The sequence below is a fragment of the Dendrobates tinctorius genome, unplaced genomic scaffold, assembly GCF_039654945.1.
Source record: "Dendrobates tinctorius isolate UK_male_01 unplaced genomic scaffold, ASM3965494v1 ptg000126l, whole genome shotgun sequence".
NCBI lineage: Eukaryota > Metazoa > Chordata > Amphibia > Anura > Dendrobatidae > Dendrobates > Dendrobates tinctorius.
Window position 1 is genome coordinate 6,553,874 of NW_027361794.1, and position 20,564 is coordinate 6,574,437.

Below are 20,564 nucleotides of genomic sequence, written 5' to 3' on the forward strand. Positions count from 1 at the left end.
TGTCCATTGGTTAGAAACACATCCCCTCAATACCTGTTTTAACCAGTATATAATACAAGAAGCTAGAGGAGGGGGCATCCTGTGTGCCACATAGCAGAAATACAGCAAGCTGGAGGTGGGGCTTCGGAGCACAAGATAACCTAATTATGGCAATGAAGGTCCTTTGTTGGTAGATAAGTGTAAGCCAGTTATTTGCTCTGCTTGGACAATTTGACCATCTGGTTGAAACAAGTTTCAGTGACCTTCTTGGAAGATTCAAAGAGCTGATTGAAACTATATCAATAGTTGGTATTAATTAATTGGAGTGTTGAAACCATTAAAAATAAATCATAGTATACATTCCACCCCTTGGTTTCAATCACTTTTATTAATTAACCTGCCACTAAACTATACCATTTTTCATTATTTGCATTGCTCATTTATATATATTTTATTTATTTGCTACCAATAGAAAACCGCTTTGGTAAAAAATAACATCCTGGACTTAAAACGGAAAAAATCAAAACAAAAACAACATTGGACCAGCGGGTAATGAAATATCAAATGTCTGTAGAAATCTTCTTTCTTCGGATCTTCTTGACCGCAATTTTTAAATGGGTCTCTGTTGCAGGGAAAGCACGGGGATTATTATGCCCTCATCACTTTGGGGTGACTTCACTACTTTCCCTGGTTAGCAAAAGAACAGACTCTAAAAAGCAGTCTGTCCCTGCCCTTCATGACATTAACCCCTCGTTTCTCCAAAGCAATGGGTGAGGGAAGTGCAGGTGTCCATGGCTGAGCATAAGAGTACCTTTCATCTTCTATTGCTACAGCTGTTCAGGGCCTCACTTTATATGCCATTTGCATCAGCTGGCAGTCATGAGGATTCACCCTGGTTGATGGTTCAGCATCATCTGGGCTCAGTCTCAGCGCTCAATTGGACATCTTCAGTCTACACACAAGACACAGCCTGCACTGAGTGAAAGTGAAGTTCACAATCATACTTGAAAGTTCCAAAGTCTTGGCAGAGCTAACTCAGTCCAAAGCAACAGTCCAAAATAACTCAGTCCTGGTGGCTTGTTTTCCACCCCTTGATCAAATGAATCAAACAAAATTACCGTAGGTTTGTTGGTCCAAATTAATTGTGCCCAGAATGACCTTTGAAATTTTCTACTGTAGCAAATATTTCTACTCTAGATAATAATACTACATAAAATATATATATCATATGTGTATGGACTTATACACTGATCAAACACATCAAATTCATGTCAATCACATTTGCATAAGAACGATGATCATAATTACCAGTACAATCATGTTCATGGAGATCACAAAATAATGTTATTAACTAATCAGAATTAGTACAATTACATGTTAAGTAAAACCGAACCCAAACCAATTTGCTATTAACCCAATTCTAGAAAATTATTATTTTTACATAATATACACATTACATCAACACACACACTCTGGCTAAACCTAATGCACTCATTCAGTAAACAGGAGAGATTCTCATTTATATATAGACAAACACACACTTTGGGTACCCACACATTTGCATTGCATGACTCAGGTGTAGGTGAACAAAGCTATATCAAGACATTAACAAACTAGCATTCATTGAAATCATTTAACATATATATATTCTTCAAAACCCAATTAGCACGGGAGCTCCCAAAAAATAAAAAATGTTAAAACTCAAAAATAAGTCATAAAATATAATCTTATATTAAATGGACTCCTTTTTCACTACTGCAGGAATGAACTATTTACTGTGCACTGTATTTACATGTTAATTAAATGGCCAAGGTTTCTTCTTTCACTGCTGCAAACAAACAAAAGGTTAATTACACACCCCACTCCCCCAATCCAACATGTAGTGGACTTAAAAGAGAAAAAACAATTCCTTTAAAAACCAAGAATGCTAAACACAGTACAATTAAAATTCAGAAAATGAGCTCATAAATATATACCAAATAAAAAATAAAAATACCACGTGGATTTTTCTTTGGCTGTGAACCAATGTTAATCAAGGGATATCCATGACAAATACACAAAGCACATACAATGACAAAGACAAACACTTAGTACAAATAAGTCATCTATTATCTTGTCAACCCCCCAGTATGTTATCAGTCATCTAACTTTAGGTCAGTCTAAATTCATTGTCTGTAATGACACTCCCTCTTTTCCTTGTATGTTCTCTCACATGGCTTCCACATACAGAATCATCTTATATCTGCTGTGGTCTTTTGCCTTTTAAAACATCAAGGTCTATTACAAACCCTCAGGTGAGGAATGCACATTTATGCATCACCAAGATCAAACCCAATTCATATATCAGCCAGCGCATATGTCACCGTATGCTCACAGGAGTATTTCTCTAAGAAACTGTAGAATGAAAACAAACATCATTAGACATCAAAAAAATGGCAAAACTGTTCAAACAACAATTTTCAGGGATATTCAAGAACTTTTATAATTAGTCCATGAGGGAATCTTGGCAGGGGGTGTAGTATGCCATGGTATTGGAAGAGTGCAAGGGGCGGTTACAGTGGGGGCTTTGCATGCCTCCATCAGGTGTCCCACCTCTATCTTTCCAACCCCCTATCTCATTTGTCGCCACCCTCTTGGGTCTGGCGAGTTGCAATTTACCTTTTCTCCTCAGATCTTTCCATCTCCTCAACAGGTCACTAGTAGAGATCCCATCTATCTCCTGGAAAGGAACTCCACTAGCTATCAGGTCACAAAACAACTCCGTCCTGCTCTTTCTAATTTGAGTATCATCCTCTTTTCTCCTTTCTTGATCTACTCTCTCTACTGTACTATTTTTTGATACTTTTGCTCTCTCTAGAGCAGATAGCTGGGAGATCAGATTGCATGCTGTGTAGACAGTAGTGGAATTTCCCATAAGTGCACTGAACATAGTGAATAATGGGGCTTTGTATGATGCTGGGGCACCTTCTATGAACTTATTCTTCATCAATACTGTCAATATTGCATCATCTGGTCCCTTCCAATCCTCAACAACAGCAAAGTGATCATTCAGATCTGGCAAAGGATTGCGAGTTATGCTTCCTATGCATGCGATTTCTCTCAATCTCTGAACTCCATCTGCAAGAGTCTCCCATCGTGTCTGTGGTATTAATTCCATGGGAGAGTCATACACTTGTCCCACAGAATCCCTCACCAAATGCAACAAAGAGAAAGTCTCTGTAGTGTCCCTCGCACGTCTCATTTTTAGACGTACCATAGGATCAGTACAAATACTACAAAGTCCTATTGCCTCAGGATGGTTCAAGATTATAGTATCGGCTCCCTGATCCCATAATCTGAGAATCCATGCTAACAAAGGTTCTCCTGCTTGCTGCCTGTACCTGGTAGCTAATTCTGATAATTCTCCTGCTGTATAATTCCTAGTTACTTCGGTCATTGAAGCTTCTGCTCCTGTAGCTGCGTTTCCTGCATCCATCCTATCTCCACTACGCTGTGTGACTTCTCTCCTAGTTTTAGTAGTCACAATCGGTCTGGCTTGCTTTTCTTCCTCATCTGTCTCACAGCCATCCCATTCTAGCAAATCTGACCATTTCTCACATGCAATCATGGTTCTAATCTGTGCAGTACAAATATCTGACACTGGCCGCTGTCTCCTGCGCCTATTCTTATTCACATTTTTCATTACATAAGCTTCAAAATTCCTTTGCATATTGTCATGCTGTTTCATTTGGTCTCTCAAGGCTGATTGCAAGCTAATCCTTTGCTCTATAGCTGTATGCAGCTCTAAACGCAAATTGTCTATCTCCTCCTGTAATCTTTGGGACACTTGCACAAAAATCCATCCAACGGCTGCTGCAGCTTTCTGCTCTTTTGCATCATACCTTGAGAGATCAAATTTTGCAGCCACTTCCTGGGGATTTGATAAACGCTGTCCCTCCATATACTTGTTACATTCCTGTGCCATTTCAGTCCACTTTCCTGGTAACACCCATTCTGGCAAAGATCTGACACTACTCTCAACTGCTTTCCTACTCTTAACAAACTTATTCAATTTTGCAAACATTTTTATTCAAAACAATCCCACTTCTGACACCAATTTGTATTGTAAGGGTTCCAATGGATTGTGATGAATAAGAAAATGCTCACACAAGAATTGAATTTACTAAATTGATTTACTTAATAAATGATAAGATTAAATAATAAACAATATAAAACTATAAATACAAATGCATTAATCAGAAACAAGCATTATTCATACGTTACATTATTCAGATAGACGTCGACCAGTCATCCTCCATGAGCCAAGAGAGAGTGAGTACATGTGTCCTAGTTCTTTAAAATGTCCAGTTAAAAGGTGTGTCCAGCCCCACCATGTGGGGAATGATGTCACAAGTCTATTGTCCATTGGCTATAAACACATCCCCTCAATACCTGTTTTAACCAGTATATAATACAAGAAGCTAGAGGAGGGGGCATCCTGTGTGCCACATAGCAGAAATACAGCAAGCTGGAGGAGGGGCTTCGGAGCACAAGATAACCTAATTATGGCAATGAAGGTCCATTGTTGGTAGATAAGTGTAAGCCAGTTATTTGCTCTGCTTGGACAATTTGACCATCTGGTTGAAACAAGTTTCAATGACCTTCTTGGAAGGTTCAAAGAGCTGATTGAAACTATATCAATAGTTGATATTAATTAATTGGAGTGTTGAAACCATTAAAAATAAATCATAGTATACACCATCTACTCCAATTAAAACAAGCTCTTGATCTGAAAATTGAATAGGGATATCCGTAGGTACATCTGTTGATTTGATTTTAGAATTGGTCTACCATGAACTTAACAAGGGTGTCCCCTACAGGGAGCGTGACGGATGAGCATGCCCCAGGTTTGGCGGAGGACATTGTGATGGCAGACCCTGGTTGGCCACCCCTTCAGTATGGACAATTATCAGGATTTTGGGGCTGTCCATAACCGGGGTATCCTCTGAGGTTCCCAGTATTTAGATTACGATTGGAAGAGGAAACTTGAGGGTAGCATCTATCAGTGGGAGTGTGACAGTCTCTCTGAAAATGACCAAATCGCCCGCAGCACCAGCATTGTAGACGAGAATTGGCACGGCGGATCTGGGGAGGAAGGCTTCTATTCATAGTATTAGGAGAGATACTGGAGTAAGGAGCTGAAGTCTGAGGGGGGGCCATAGTTTGCTGTGTGCTCCAGTGATAAGGAACCAGCTGCGTACTCGCAGCCGCGCTGGGCACAATGGTGGGGGCTGCTGTTATTGGAGGAACTGGAGCTGCTACAGCTGCAGCTGCTGGCTTATTTTTCTGTTTCCCTGCTGCTGTAGAACGGGTTACATTCTTCTGAAAACTCTTTATTACTTTCAAAGCATCATCCGGGGTGGAATTCTCAACATCAGGTCTAACAGAGATTATCGCCTCTTGCAACTCGAGTTTAAGGCCGGACACCAAAGCTGCCACGAAAAGATGTGTATGGGCTTTATTATACAGTGAGAATCCCAGATCTCTAAATACTACCATAAGACGCCCATAGAACTTCTCGGCAGTCTCCCCCTTGTCCTGTGTGACATCTGTGAGAGAGGTAGCTTGGTCCGCCAATCTATCTTGTGCCCAAACTTTTAAAGCATTGCAAAAGTCAACACCACTCTCATAAGTTCCCTCATCCAGATCCACATTATACATTATGCCACCCTCCATAATTGGAAAATACCCCTCCCCAGCTTTTACTCGAAGTATGTGTAATAGATCTCTTCGGGGAGTGGAATAAATGTCTCGATTTGATGCCATTTGCCTGTAGAAAGCCATGGGGGAAGTCTCTGGATCGGGTAATTGATTGCAAACAGTGTCTATTTGTGATGGGGTGAATGGAGTATACTTTGGCCTGTCAGGAGTGCTTTTCACGTTATCTTCCTCAAATTCGGATATTTCTGACAACTCGGGGGGAGGAGGTGGCGGTAGTACGGGCACAAGAGGCATCTGCTGTGGGAGCGGGGAAGGAGGCTCTGTTGCAGTTAGAGAATGTATTGCCTGATGGGCCGTTAGGCGGCTGTCGAGGACAAATCGGACCTCCTCCAATTTTATGGGGTTTTCCTGTATACACCGCTCTATTGCTGATACTATGACCATGGCGGCATCCTTCCTGGGATATTGAAAAATACCGGCAGAGATTAATTGTATGGCCACTGTACGTTGAGGCATCGTACCGGGGGGGACAGAGGAGGCATACAGGATTGCGTTCTGGACAGCCTCAGTAAGCAATTGTTGGGACCTAGGAATATTGATAGGGTCATATCGTGGTCCCACTGCAGGTATTACATATTGACACGGCAGCTGTCCTGCTCTGGTTGCTGCGACCTGTCCTGTTTCTACCTGGCCATACATTTGTATATATGAATCAGATTCTTCCTGTATTATGGGTCCGCCTTTCTGTGAAATTTTTGCGGCCAGTCCTCCAGCATGGCGGAGTTGATTATTCGTGGCATTTACTATGGCCCCAACGTGCTGCTTCGTGAAATCCCCTGTCCCTATCCTAAAGAGCACATCATAACAGTGGGGTCCAGGAATAATATTGGAATACATTTCCTGGAAATCTTCTATCTCCTCTGAGCATCCTGTCTCTGACCTGGTAACTAAAGTAGGAGGGGGTGGATATTCATAACCACTAGCAATATTAGTCATAACGGAGACTGGGGCTGCCGGTGGATGATAATAGGTACCATCAGCATTCAACAGAGGAAAGGTGGGGACTGTAACACCCGGCCTTCTTGTGCCACAATTATAACAGACCTCTCTCCACTGAGGATTAGTAACTCCGCATACAGCACAGATCCACCCGGCAGGAACATAGGGTGGGGGCATACAGAGTTTCGGTACTCCAGAATATATTGGTGCCCTGGGGTTAAGGGGCACAGAGCTTACAGTCGGGAGAAGAGGCTTGATTTTCTGGGGAGGGACCTTATCATCTAGCAGGGAAACTTCTTGTTTCAAATCATTCTTAACTAATTTCCTGCCCGACACATTAACCTCGATCTCAGTGTCTTGCTTAATCACATTGTCAATTCCTTCTTGTACCACAACACTTTCATTTTTTTTCACAGTGTTAGACAATTTTTCTTTTTCCACATAGCAATAAAAACAATCAGAATTCACTTGCTGTTCAATTTCCACATAACCTTCATTGTACAATTCATGTGCCAAGCCACGGAATTCCTCAGCGCCTTTAAGTAATCCATCATCAGTCAATCTCCCTTTATTCTTTTTAACCCCTTCATCCCATAGCGTAGGCTGCAACGTCCCGCCCTTAGGAAATCCCAGAATCAAAAATATTTTTCCTGCATTCTTGACAAATTTCTTTCCTCGTCTTTGAATCATAAGACTAACAGTATCTGATCCTTCACACAATTCCAAACTTTTCTTTTTCTTCCACAGAAACATAATTCTCTCCTTTAGAGCTAAATATCCTGACAAGTTGTGCACAATACTGGAGCAGCCGTCTCCGTTTGTTCCACAGGGTCAACCCCCTCTGGGAAGCCCAAAATTCGTGGTACTCAGTGAAAGGAGGAGGGCGTCTCAGACTATCCCTCCGGACACCTCTGGTTATATATATCTATCTATACATACCTGAGTTACGTATCCTACCCAGTCTTCGATCACTCACCACGCCTGACTCTTAACAGTGAATTCAGGATTTCAGGATATTTTGACTATAAAGAGAGTCACAATCACTGGTCAATCCGGGGTGTCCGTCCCTTATGAGGTACTGTTCGAGCACTGGGCCCCCAACGGGACTACACCTCTATATGATTCCACCCATGAATCACTCCACCAGGGGACAAACCTCAGATCCTCTTTGCAGCAACAAGCACAGGAAAACCACACCAAACGGTCAGTCTGAACAGTATAACTGCCAACTTACCGTGGTTGTGGGGGGTGATCAGTCCCAATTTTCCAACACCTGTGTCCGCTCCGAGGGTCCTTTGTCTTGTTGTCCTCCGGGGGCAGAGGCGTCCCTATTCGGGGGGCCCTACGTTGGGCAGCCAGCTGATAGGGAGAGAGTTAAATTAACCCTTCACGGTTGAGCCAGTGATGTCCAAATTATTCCACAGAGTGTTGCTAGCAACTCAAATGACCAAACGGAAACGTGTCTCTGTATGGGACGATCCAAAGAGATCGGTAACCCGTTTATTGTAGTCACTTCTTTTATAATATTTTGCTTAATTATGCAAGGTTCTCAACTACCAATAAAATCATTTCACTTTATAAGCCAATAATATTGCAAGAAAACCGGAAACTACATATATGTCCGTACGTACATAGCGTAGAAAGTAGTATAATGGCAAATTCTTCAGAGTTTAACATTCCCACCTCCCTTATCTTTGCACCTGATGAGAACAATCTGGTTTCATGACAGCCCATGCCAATTACAAAAATTTATCTTACAGCAACAAAACTAAGAAACAAAACCTTACAGAGAAATGGAGAAGTGAAACTTAAGCTCTGATTTTAGTATTATCCCTTCACAGTTCATTTTCAGAAAAGTAAGCCGGTCAACGTTATCGGAGGATAGTCGCATGCGACGGTCTGTTACTACACCACCTGCGGCACTAAAGACGTGTTCCGATAATACACTGACAGCAGGGCAAACCAGCACCTCCAATGCATACTGGCTAAGCTCTGGCCAGGTATCCAGCTTAAAGACCCAAAACTTGAAGGGGGAAGAGCCATCTGGGAGTACAGTGACAGGGCAAGACATATAGTCTGTCACCATCTGACGGAAACGTTGCCTCCTGCTGACTGGAGCCCTCTGTGATGGTGTAGACATTTGTGGCGGACACACAAAACTTTGCAACATTTGGGCCATAGTGGTCTTGCCTTGTGCTGAGGCGCTGCCTCTGCTCCCTCTTTGTGCAGAGCTTCCTCCACTGCCTCGACGCACAGAGCTGCATTGCAAAGCACTAGCAGCACTGCTGTCGGGTGGAATGGAGAACATAATGGACTGTACCAGTGTGTCTTGGTACTCCCGCATTTTACGCTCCCGGTTCAACGGTGGTATGAGGCTTTGTAAGTTGTCCCGGTAACGAGGATCTAGGAGGGTGTACACCCAATAATCAGCCGTGTTGAGAATGTGGGTGATGCGGCGGACGTTTCTCAGGCACTGCAGCATGAAATCAACCATATGCTGCAGATTCCCAACTGCCAAAGAAATGCTGTCCCCTGCTTGAGTCGTCATCTCTGCCTGCTCTGCATCACCCCACCCTCGCTGTACATACTGACTAGAGCATTGTGTACCTCCCTCCTCTGGAGAGATGTCTTCCTCCTCCATTGACTCCTCCTCATCCTCCTCACAAAGTGTCCCCTGCCTAGGCCTTTGTGAGGAACCACGTAGCACAGACTGTCCAGAAGCAGATGGCATTTGTGACTCCTCATCCTCCACCTCTTCCAAAACCTCCTCCATTAGTGCTTGCAGTGTTTTTTGAAGCAGGCAGATAAGGGGGACAGTCATGCTGACTAGTGCATCATCTGCACTCGCCATCCGCGTGGAATCATCGAAGGCACGCAAAACGAGGCAGATGTCCTTCATAGAGGCCCACTTAGTGGTGCTGAAGTGTTACCGGCGCACAGTGCGACTTGTTTGCGCCTGATGCAGCTGGTACTCCATGACTGCTGCCTGCTGCTCACACAACCGCTCCAACATATGTAACGTTGAATTCCACCTGGTGGGTAGGTCACATATGATGCGATGTTCCGGAAGGCGTAATCGGCGCTGCAGAGCAGCAAGGCGCGATCTTTCCGTGCTGGAACGCCGCAAGTGAGCGCACTCTATGCGGACCTTGTGCAGCAGTGCATCAAGATCCGGATAGTCCCTCAGAAAGCTCTGCACAACCAAGTTCAGCACATGTGCCAGACATGGGATGTGAGTGAGGTTGCCTAGGCCAAGAGCTGCCACCAGATTTCGGCCATTGTCACACACTACCAAGCCTGGCTGGAGATTCGCTGGCACAAACCACACGTCGCTCTCCTGCTTGATGGCATTCCAGAGCTCCTGCGCTGTGTGGCTTCGATTCCCCAAATAAATTAATTTGAGTACGGCCCGTTGACGTTTGGCCACGGCTGTGCTCATATCGGTCGTAACAGGCTCCTGCAGCGCTGTTTCTGAGGAACTTGAGTAGGAGGAGGAGTCAATGTGTACAGACTGGAGTCCTGCAATCCGTGGAGTTGGCAGAACACGTACTGCGCCACTCTCCAGATCTGTACCCGGCTCCACAACATTGACCCAATGGGCAGTGAGGGAAAGGTATCGTCCCTGTCCATGGTTACTGGTCCACGCATCGGTGGTCAGGTGGACCTTGCTACTGACGGTGTTTAGTAGCGCATGTTTTGTTTTTCCCTCCACATGCTTTTGCAGGGCAGGGACGGCTTGCCTGCTGAAATAAAAGCGGCTGGGCATGGTGTATTGTGGGACTGCCAATGCCATGAAGTTCCAGAAGGTGTCAGTCTCCACCAGCCTGAATGACAGCATTTCAAGGACCAGTAGTTTGGCAATGCCAGCATTCAGAGCCTGTGCTCGGGGATGGTTTGCCGAGTATGGCCACCTTTTATCCCATGCCTGTGCTACCGATGGCTGTAGAGTGGCCTGGGAGTGTGAGGATGACTGGGAACGTGGTGCTGTGGGTGGAATGTCACTGGGACTCCAGACAACAGTGCCAGAGGTTCTTCCTTGGCGATCCTGTGAGGAAGCCGAACCAGCTGTGTGTGAGCTGGAGGAAGAGGCCCCAACACGAGCTGAAGAGGTGGTAGGTGGTGTTGTACGTTGGCCTACGTCTTCAGTGTGTCTGTGAAACTCCATCTCATGCTTGGTCCACACGTTTCCACATATTTGTGGTATTGAGGTTGCTGACATTTTTCCCTCTTTTGACTTTCTGATGACACAGTTTGCATTTGACAAAGCAAATGTCATCTGCAACTGTGTCAAAAAAGGACCACGAACTGCAAGTCTTGGGAGCGTCCGTTTTGGCTTTTGGAAGAGGAATGCTCCTAACAGGTGCCGAAGTGGAGGCTACAGGCAACCAAGTCTGCCCCCTCCCTCTCCCTCCTGTTTTGGCCGTTCGGGGAATCTCTTCCTCAGAGCTGCTCCCACCACCTTCCTGTTCCTCACGCCATGATGGGTCAAGGACCTCATCATCTACACTCCCCTCTTCAAACACCTGCTTCTCCTGGGTTGTCTTGCCAGCACCGTACGCACCAGAAAGTGGCACCTGATTCTCGTCATCATCTGATGCGTACTGAGGTGTGATGACCATAGGCACTGGCCCACCCGCCTCTTCAGATTCAGAGGGACAAAGAAGTTGCGCATCACTGCATACTCCCTCTTTTTCACATTCTTGAATGCTGCTTGGCTGGCCCCTTCTTTCCAAGCCAACAGATTCAGAGAACAGAAGTAGAGACTGTGATGGCTCCTGTCCAGGGCTCGCTGACTGCCTGTGCACTTTGGCAGGTGGTGAAGAGACAGATGGTTGCTCTTCAGTGCTCTGGCCTTGAGAGGACGTGGAAGTCATTTAAGTCGATGCGTTAGCTGCCATCCATCCGACAACGGCTTCAATTTGTTCCTCCCGCAGCAGTGGGGTACGGCGAGGTCCTACAAAGCTGTGCATAAAGGACTGTTGCCCGCTAAAACTGGGGGATGCTGACTCACTGGTGCCCGCAGCAGGCCCAGAATCCCCACGTCCTCTCCCTGCAGAATCCCCATGTCCTCTCCCTGCTGAAACTCCACGCCCACGTGCCTTACTCCCTGCCTTCTTCATCTTGCTAGACTGATAAAGATAGGCAGAAAAGTACAAAGGGGGGCTTAGTGTGCTTATTCCTGAACAGCTGATAACAGGTATAAGAAACACTAATTTTATGAAGTGTGTGTGTGGACTACACTTTAATAGGAGCTAATGTGGCCTACACAACTGTCAAATGGAGTGTTTGGTGAACTTTATTTTGTTTGTTTTTTTGAAAAAAAACTAAAAGGATGTGACCAAAGATTTGAAAGCGATAGTATCACAAACTTTTTGGAGCTATTACAATGCAGGAAGGTAACCTACAATGCAAAAGATGAGGCTCCAAAAAATAGGGTAATACTAATCTGGCTGCAGCTGAAGGGCACAAGCCAGAAAATAGGCTCCTCTATCTACTCCTATATAGTGTTTGCAACCAACCAATGTAGATGGAGACGGATGGATGCACACTAATAGGAGAATAAAAAATGAGCTGCAATAAAAGGAAAATATGTGTGAGGCAGTGACGCACACTGAGCGGCCTACAACCAGACGTAGCTGCAGGACACACTACTCAGCGTGAGCTGCACTCACACACAGAGACCTCTCAGACAGCTGTGAACAGTGCAGCAAACTGGGCACTAGCACTGAAAGGCTGCAGAGAGGCTCCGCTGTCTACTCCTATAGTGTTTGCAACCACCGTATATGGATACGGATGGATGCAAACTAATAGGAGAATAAAAAATGAGCTGCAATAAAAGAAAAATATGTGTGAGGCAGTGACGCACGCTGAGCGGCCTACAACCAGACGTAGCTGCAGGACACACTACTCAGCGTGAGCTGCACTCACACACAGAGACCTCTCAGACAGCCGTGAACAGTGCAGCAAACTGGGCACTAGCACTGAAAGGCTGCAGACAGGCTCCCCTGTCTACTCCTATAGTGTTTGCAACCAACGTATATGGATACGGATGGATGCACTCTAATAGGAGAAAGAAAAATGAGCAGCAATAAAAGAAAAATATGTATGAGGCAGTGACGTGACACACGCTGAGCGGCCTACAACCAGACGTGGCTGCAGGACACACTACTCAGCGTGAGCTGCACTCACACAGACCTTGCAGACAGCTGTGAACACTGCTGCAAGGCAAAAGAAAGCTACAGTGGTGGATTATGTAGCCTGGGTAAAGCACACTATGATTGTGAAATCGCTATCTCTTAGGCTAAGTTCACACGTACCGGAACTCTCGCGGAAATTACCGCGAGAATTCCGGAATTCCATTCCGCGGGAAAATCGCATTTTAAATTCCCGCGATTTTCCAGCGGAAAAACTAGCATTTTGCAGGCGTATTTAGCTTGCAAAATGCTAGCATTTTCCAAGCGATCTGTAGCATCGCTTGGAGAACTGATTGACAGGTTGGCCACACTCGTCAAACATAGTGTTTGACGAGTGTGACCAACTTTTTACTATTGAGGCTGCCTATGGAGCATCAGTAGTAAAAGATAAAATGTAAAAAAAATAAAAAAATATTGTTATTCTCACCTTCCGACGTCCCGCGTAGCCGTTCCCAGTAATCCTTTGCGAAAATGCCCGCCATGACGTCCGTTCTCGCGGGATCGCGATGTCTCGCGGTAATTCGGGATGACGTTGCGCGAATGACCGCAAGACTTCGCGATTCCACGAGAACGGACGCCATCATGGGCATTTTCGCAAAGGATTACTGGGAACGAGAGCGTGGAGAGAGGCGGGAAGGCTGCACGGGACGCCGGAAGGTAAGAATAACAATATTTTTTATTTTAAATTCTATTTTTTACAGGGATATGGTACCCAAAGCCCGGAGGACAGTCTCCTCTCCTCCGGACCGTGGGTACCATCCGCAAATGTTCTGCTTACTTTCCGCATGGTGGGCACAGCCACATGCGGGAAGTAAGCGGAACAATGCATTCCTATGGGTGCGGGATCGCCGCGATTCCGCAAAATTAATGAGCATGCTGCGGTTTTTACCGCGAAGCTATTCCGCCGCGTTAAAAACCGCGGCATTAGCACAGCATTGCGGAATCCCATAGGAATGCAAGGGATGCTTATTTTTCGCGTTTTCGCGGCAAAATTGCGCGGTTAAAACTGCCGCGGAAACGCAAAAAAAAGCCACGTGTGAACTCAGCCTAACTGTCAATCACAGTCTTGAACAGCAGTCTGTCCCTAACTGAATTCACAGCAGAGTGAACCCGAAATGGCGGCGGCGGCTTTTATAGTGCATCATGACATCTTTTCAGCAGCCAATCACAGCCATGCCAGTAGTTAACATGCCTACATGTCTAACAGGATGTGCCCACGCTTCTGAGGATTGTCATTGGCTGAATCAAATCAATCTGGCTCATAGCATTATGGGAACTTCTGATTCCGGTATTCGATATGCTTAAAGTATCGGAACTCAGTATCGGAATTCCGATACAGTGAATATCGGCTGATACCTGATACTTGCGGTATCGGAATGCTCAACACTAGTGGTGACGGATGGCACTGTGCATCCAGATGTCACCGTTTTCCCACAGATCCGCATGTCTGCATATTTTATCAGATGCACAAAAACGCAACTTGTTGCAGTTTTGTGTCATCTGAAAAACACGCAGGCGCAGGGAGACGCACGGATCCGCGGCTACACGTCTGGAATTAAAATGCAGTTCTATGGAGCACGGATCCAGGACAACACGGATCCATGTGCTTCCGTTTTGTGGCACTGAGCATGCTCGGAAGCGAGGGATGTGCTGTATGGGACCAGTCTGCAGACATAATATAGACTATGTCCGCATGCTGCTCTGTAATACAGTGATCTTTCCCGCCTCACTAGAAGGGCTTGTGCCCTGTGTTATAGTGTGGTAATGATAATAACATGTATTGGGAGCATGTATGGGGGTTCCTGGTTAGGGGCTGCATGAGTGGGGCTGCATTCACACTAGTGCAGGGGCGGACATAGACTGTAGTGGGCCCCTGTGCAAGAAATTTTTCGCCCCCCCCTTCATAAGGCAACAAAGTTATTTGTTATTTGCTATCTAATATTGAGTCTATGCAGGGCTGGATATAATATCTGTATAGAATATAATGTAACCCCCCATAGAATATAATGCAGTCCCCCCCATATAGTATAATGCAGCCCCTCCATAGAATATATGGCAACCCCCTCATAGGATATAATGCAGCCCCTTATATAGTATAATGTAGCCCCTCCATAGAATATAATGCCGCTCCCATAGAATATAATAAATATAATACAACCCCTCTATAGAATGTAATATAGCCCCAAATAGAATATAATACAGCCCACCTCCCCATAGAATATAATGTAGCCCCCCCCATATTATATAACACAGCCTCCCCTTATAGAATATAATGTAAAATGTACCCCCATGGTATATAACACAGCTGCATAGTGTATAGCCCAGCAACACATGGTATACAACCCTACCATGGTATATAGCCCACCATGGTTTAATACAGCCCAGCATGGTATATGGCCCCCCAGCATGGTATAATACAGCCCAGAATGGTATATAGCCCCCCCAGCATGGTATAATACAGCCCAGCATGGTATATAGCCCCCAAGCATGGTATAATACAACCCAGCATGGTATATAGCCCCCCCCAGCATGGTATAATACAGCCCAGCATGGTATATAGCCCCCACAGCATGGTACAATACAGCCCAGCATGGTATATAGCCCCCCCAGCATGGTATAATACAGCCCAGCATGGTATATAGCCCCCCAGCATGGTATAATACAGCCCAGCATGGTATATAGCCCCCCCCAGCATGGTATAATACAGCACAGCTTGGTACATAGCCCCCCATCATTGTATATAGCCCCCCCAGCATGGTATATAGCCTCCAGCATGGTATGATACAGCCCACTAGTGTTTTGGTACGGTGCATTGTGATGCGTAGCAATCCTGATGCATCCTGATCCAGATTACATCCCTATACTTAACATAGGGACGCACGTTTGTATCAGGATCAGGATGCATCAGGTGCACCAACACATATCACAGCACTTATTAATTCACAAAGGACATGAACAAAAAATGCCACCATACATGGTAAGGCTACAACCAATAAGGAGCAGGGGCCTGATCACAAGAGCTGACAATCTGAGGAAACAGCAATGCTGATAACAGTCTACACTGCGTCACTAGATCCTTATACAGGGGTATAATGAGGCCTCACTGTACAGGAGAGACCGGAGCGAGGAGCAGGGGCCTGATCACAAGAGCTGACAATCTGAGGAAACAGCAATGCTGAATAACAGTCTACACTGCGTCACTAGATCCTTATACAGGTGTATAATGAGGCCTCACTGTACAGGAGAGAGCGGAGCGAGGAGCAGGGGCCTGATCACAAGAGCTGACAATCTGAGGAAACAGCAATGCTGAATAACAGTCTACACTGCGTCACTAGATCCTTATACAGGTGTATAATGAGGCCTCACTGTACAGGAGAGACCGGAGCGAGGAGCAGAGGCCTGATCACAAGAGCTGACAATCTGAGGAAACAGCAATGCTGAATAACAGTCTACACTGCGTCACTAGATCCTTATACAGGGGTATAATGAGGCCTCACTGTACAGGAGAGAGCGGAGCGAGGAGCAGAGGCCTGATCACAAGAGCTGACAATCTGAGGACACAGCAATGCTGAATAACACTCTACACTGCGTCACTAGATCCTTATACAGGGGTATAATGAGGCCTCACTGTACAGGAGAGACCAGAGTGAGGAGCCGGGGCCTGATCACAAGAGCTGACAATCTGAGGAGACAGCAATGCTGAATAACAGTCTGCACTGTGTCACTAGATCCTTATACAGGGGTATAATGAGGCCTCACTGTACAGGAGAGACCGGAGCGAGGAGCCGGGGCCTTATCACAAGAGCTGACAATCTGAGGAAACAGCCATGCTGAATAACAGTCTACACTGTGTCACTAGATCCTTATACAGGGGTATAATGAGGCCTCACTGTACAGGAGAGACCAGAGCGAGGAGCCGGGGCCTGATCACAAGAGCTGACAATCTGAGGAGACAGCAATGCTGAATAACAGTCTGCACTGTGTCACTAGATCCTTATACAGGGGTATAATGAGGCCTCACTGTACAGGAGAGACCGGAGCGAGGAGCAGGGGCCTGATCACAAGAGCTGACAATCTGAGGAAACAATAATGCTGAATAACAGTCTACACTGCGTCACTAGATCCTTATACAGGGGTATAATGAGGCCTCACTGTACAGGAGAGACAGGAGCGAGGAGCCGGGGCCTGATCACAAGAGCTGACACTCTGAGGAGCCAGCAATGCTGAATAACAGTCTCCACTGCATCACTAGATCCTTATACAGGTGTAGAATGAGGTCTCACTGTACGGGAAAGACCGGAGCGAGGAGCCGGGGCCTGATCACAAGAGCTGACAATCTGAGGACACATCAATGCTGAATAACAGTCTACACTGCGTCACTAGATCCTTATGCAGGGGTATAATGAGGCCTCACTGTACAGGAGAGACCGGAGCGAGGAGCCGGGGCCTGATAACAAGAGCTGACAATCTGAGGAGACAGCAATGCTGAATAACAGTCTCCACTGCGTCACTAGATCCTTATACAGAGGTATAATGAGGCCTCACTGTACAGGAGAGACCGGAGCGAGGAGCAGGGGCCTGATCACAAGAGCTGACAATCTGAGGACACAGCAATGCTGAATAACAGTCTAAACTGCGTCACTAGATCCTTATACAGTGGTATAATGAGGCCTCACTGTACAGGAGAGACCGGAGCGAGGAGCCGGGGCCTGATAACAAGAGCTGACAATCTGAGGAGACAGCAATGCTGAATAACAGTCTCCACTGCGTCACTAGATCCTTATACAGAGGTATAATGAGGCCTCACTGTACAGGAGAGACCGGAGCGAGGAGACGGGGCCTGATCACAAAAGCTGACAATCTGAGGACACAGCAATGCTGAATAACAGTCGACACTGGGTCACTAGATCCTTATACAGGGGTATAGTGAGGCCTCACTGTACAGGAGAGACCGGAGCGAGGAGCCGGGGCCTGATCACAAGAGTTGACAATCTGAGGAAACAGCAATGCTGAATAACAGTCTACACTGCGTCACTAGATCCTTATACAGGGGTATAATGAGGCCGCACTGTACAGGAGAGACCGGAGCGAGGAGCAGGGGCCTGATCACAAGAGCTGACAATCTGAGGAAATGACAGTGCTGAATAACAGTCTACACTGCGTCACTAGATCCTTATACAGGGGTATAATGAGGCCTCACTGTACAGGAGAGACCGGAGCGAGGAGCCGGGGCCTGATAACAAGAGCTGACAATCTGAGGAGACAGCAATGCTGAATAACAGTCTCCACTGCGTCACTAGATCCTTATACAGAGGTATAATGAGGCCTCACTGTACAGGAGAGACCGGAGCGAGGAGCAGGGGCCTGATCACAAGAGCTGACAATCTGAGGACACAGCAATGCTGAATAACAGTCTAAACTGCGTCACTAGATCCTTATACAGGGGTATAATGAGGCCTCACTGTACAGGAGAGACCGGAGCGAGGAGCCGGGGCCTGATAACAAGAGCTGACAATCTGAGGAAGCAGCAATGCTGAATAACAGTCTCCACTGCGTCACTAGATCCTTATACAGAGGTATAATGAGGCCTCACTGTACAGGAGAGACCGGAGCGAGGAGACGGGGCCTGATCACAAGAGCTGACAATCTGAGGACACAGCAATGCTGAATAACAGTCGACACTGGGTCACTAGATCCTTATACAGGGGTATAGTGAGGCCTCACTGTACAGGAGAGACCGGAGCGAGGAGCCGGGGCCTGATCACAAGAGCTGACAATCTGAGGAAACAGCAATGCTGAATAACAGTCTACACTGCGTCACTAGATCCTTATACAGGGGTATAATGAGGCCACACTGTACAGGAGAGACCGGAGCGAGGAGCAGGGGCCTGATCACAAGAGCTGACAATCTGAGGAAACGACAGTGCTGAATAACAGTCTACACTGCGTCACTAGATCCTTATACAGGAGTATAATGAGGCCTCACTGTACAGGAGAGACCGGAGCGAGGAGCCAGGGCCTGATCACAAGAGCTGACAATCTGAGGAAACAGCAATGCTGAATAACAGTCTCCACTGCGTCACTAGATCCTTATACAGAGGTATAATGAGGCCTCACTGTACAGGAGAGACCGGAGCAAGGAGACGGGGCCTGATCACAAGAGCTGACAATCTGAGGACACAGCAATGCTGAATAACAGTCGACACTGGGTCACTAGATCCTTATACAGGGGTATAGTGAGGCCTCACTGTACAGGAGAGACCGGAGCGAGGAGCCGGGGCCTGATCACAAGAGCTGACAATCTGAGGAAACAGCAATGCTGAATAACAGTCTACACTGCGTCACTAGATCCTTATACAGGGGTATAATGAGGCCGCACTGTACAGGAGAGACCGGAGCGAGGAGCAGGGGCCTGATCACAAGAGCTGACAATCTGAGGAAACGACAGTGCTGAATAACAGTCTACACTGCGTCACTAGATCCTTATACAGGAGTATAATGAGGCCTCACTGTACAGGAGAGACCGGAGCGAGGAGCCAGGGCCTGATCACAAGAGCTGACAATCTGAGGAAACAGCAATGCTGAATAACAGTCTACACTGCGTCACTAGATCCTTATACAGGGGTATAATGAGGCCTCACTGTACAGGAGAGACCGGAGCGAGGAGCAGAGGCCTGATCACAAGAGCTGACAATCTGAGGAAACAGCAATGCTGAATAACAGTCTACACTGCGTCACTAGATCCTTATACAGGGGTATAATGAGGCCTCACTGTACAGGAGAGACCGGAGCGAGGAGCAGAGGCCTGATCACAAGAGCTGACAATCTGAGGAAACAGCAATGCTGAATAACAGTCTACACTGCGTCACTAGATCCTTATACAGGGGTATAATGAGGCCTCACTGTACAGGAGAGACCGGAGCGAGGAGTAGGGGCCTGATCACAAGAGCTGACAATCTGAGGAAACGACAGTGCTGAATAACAGTCTACACTGCGTCACTAGATCCTTATACAGGAGTATAATGAGGCCTCACTGTACAGGAGAGACCAGAGTGAGGAGTAGGGGCCTGATCACAAGAGCTGACAATCTGAGGAAACAACAGTGCTGAATAACAGTCTACACTGCGTCACTAGATCCTTATACAGGAGTATAATGAGGCCTCACTGTACAGGAGAGACCGGAGCGAAGAGCAGGGGCCTGATCACAAGAGCTGACAATCTGAGGAAACGACAGTGCTGAATAACAGTCTACACTGCGTCACTAGATCCTTATACAGGTGGAGAATGAGGCCTCATTGTACAGGAGAGACCGGAGCGAGGAGTAGGGGCCTGATCACAAGAGCTGACAATCTGAGGAAACAGCAATGCTGAATAACAGTCTACACTGCGTCACTAGATCCTTATACAGGGGTATAATGAGACCTCACTGTACAGGAGAGACCGGAGCGAGGAGCGGGGGCCTGATCACAAGAGCTGACAATCTGAGGAAACAGCAATGCTGAATAACAGTCTACACTGCGTCACTAGATCCTTATACAGGGGTATAATGAGACCTCACTGTACAGGAGAGAGCGGAGCGAGGAGCAGGGGCCTGATCACAAGAGCTGACAATCTGAGGAAACAGCAATGCTGAATAACAGTCTACACTGCGTCACTAGATCCTTATACAGGTGTATAATGAGGCCTCACTGT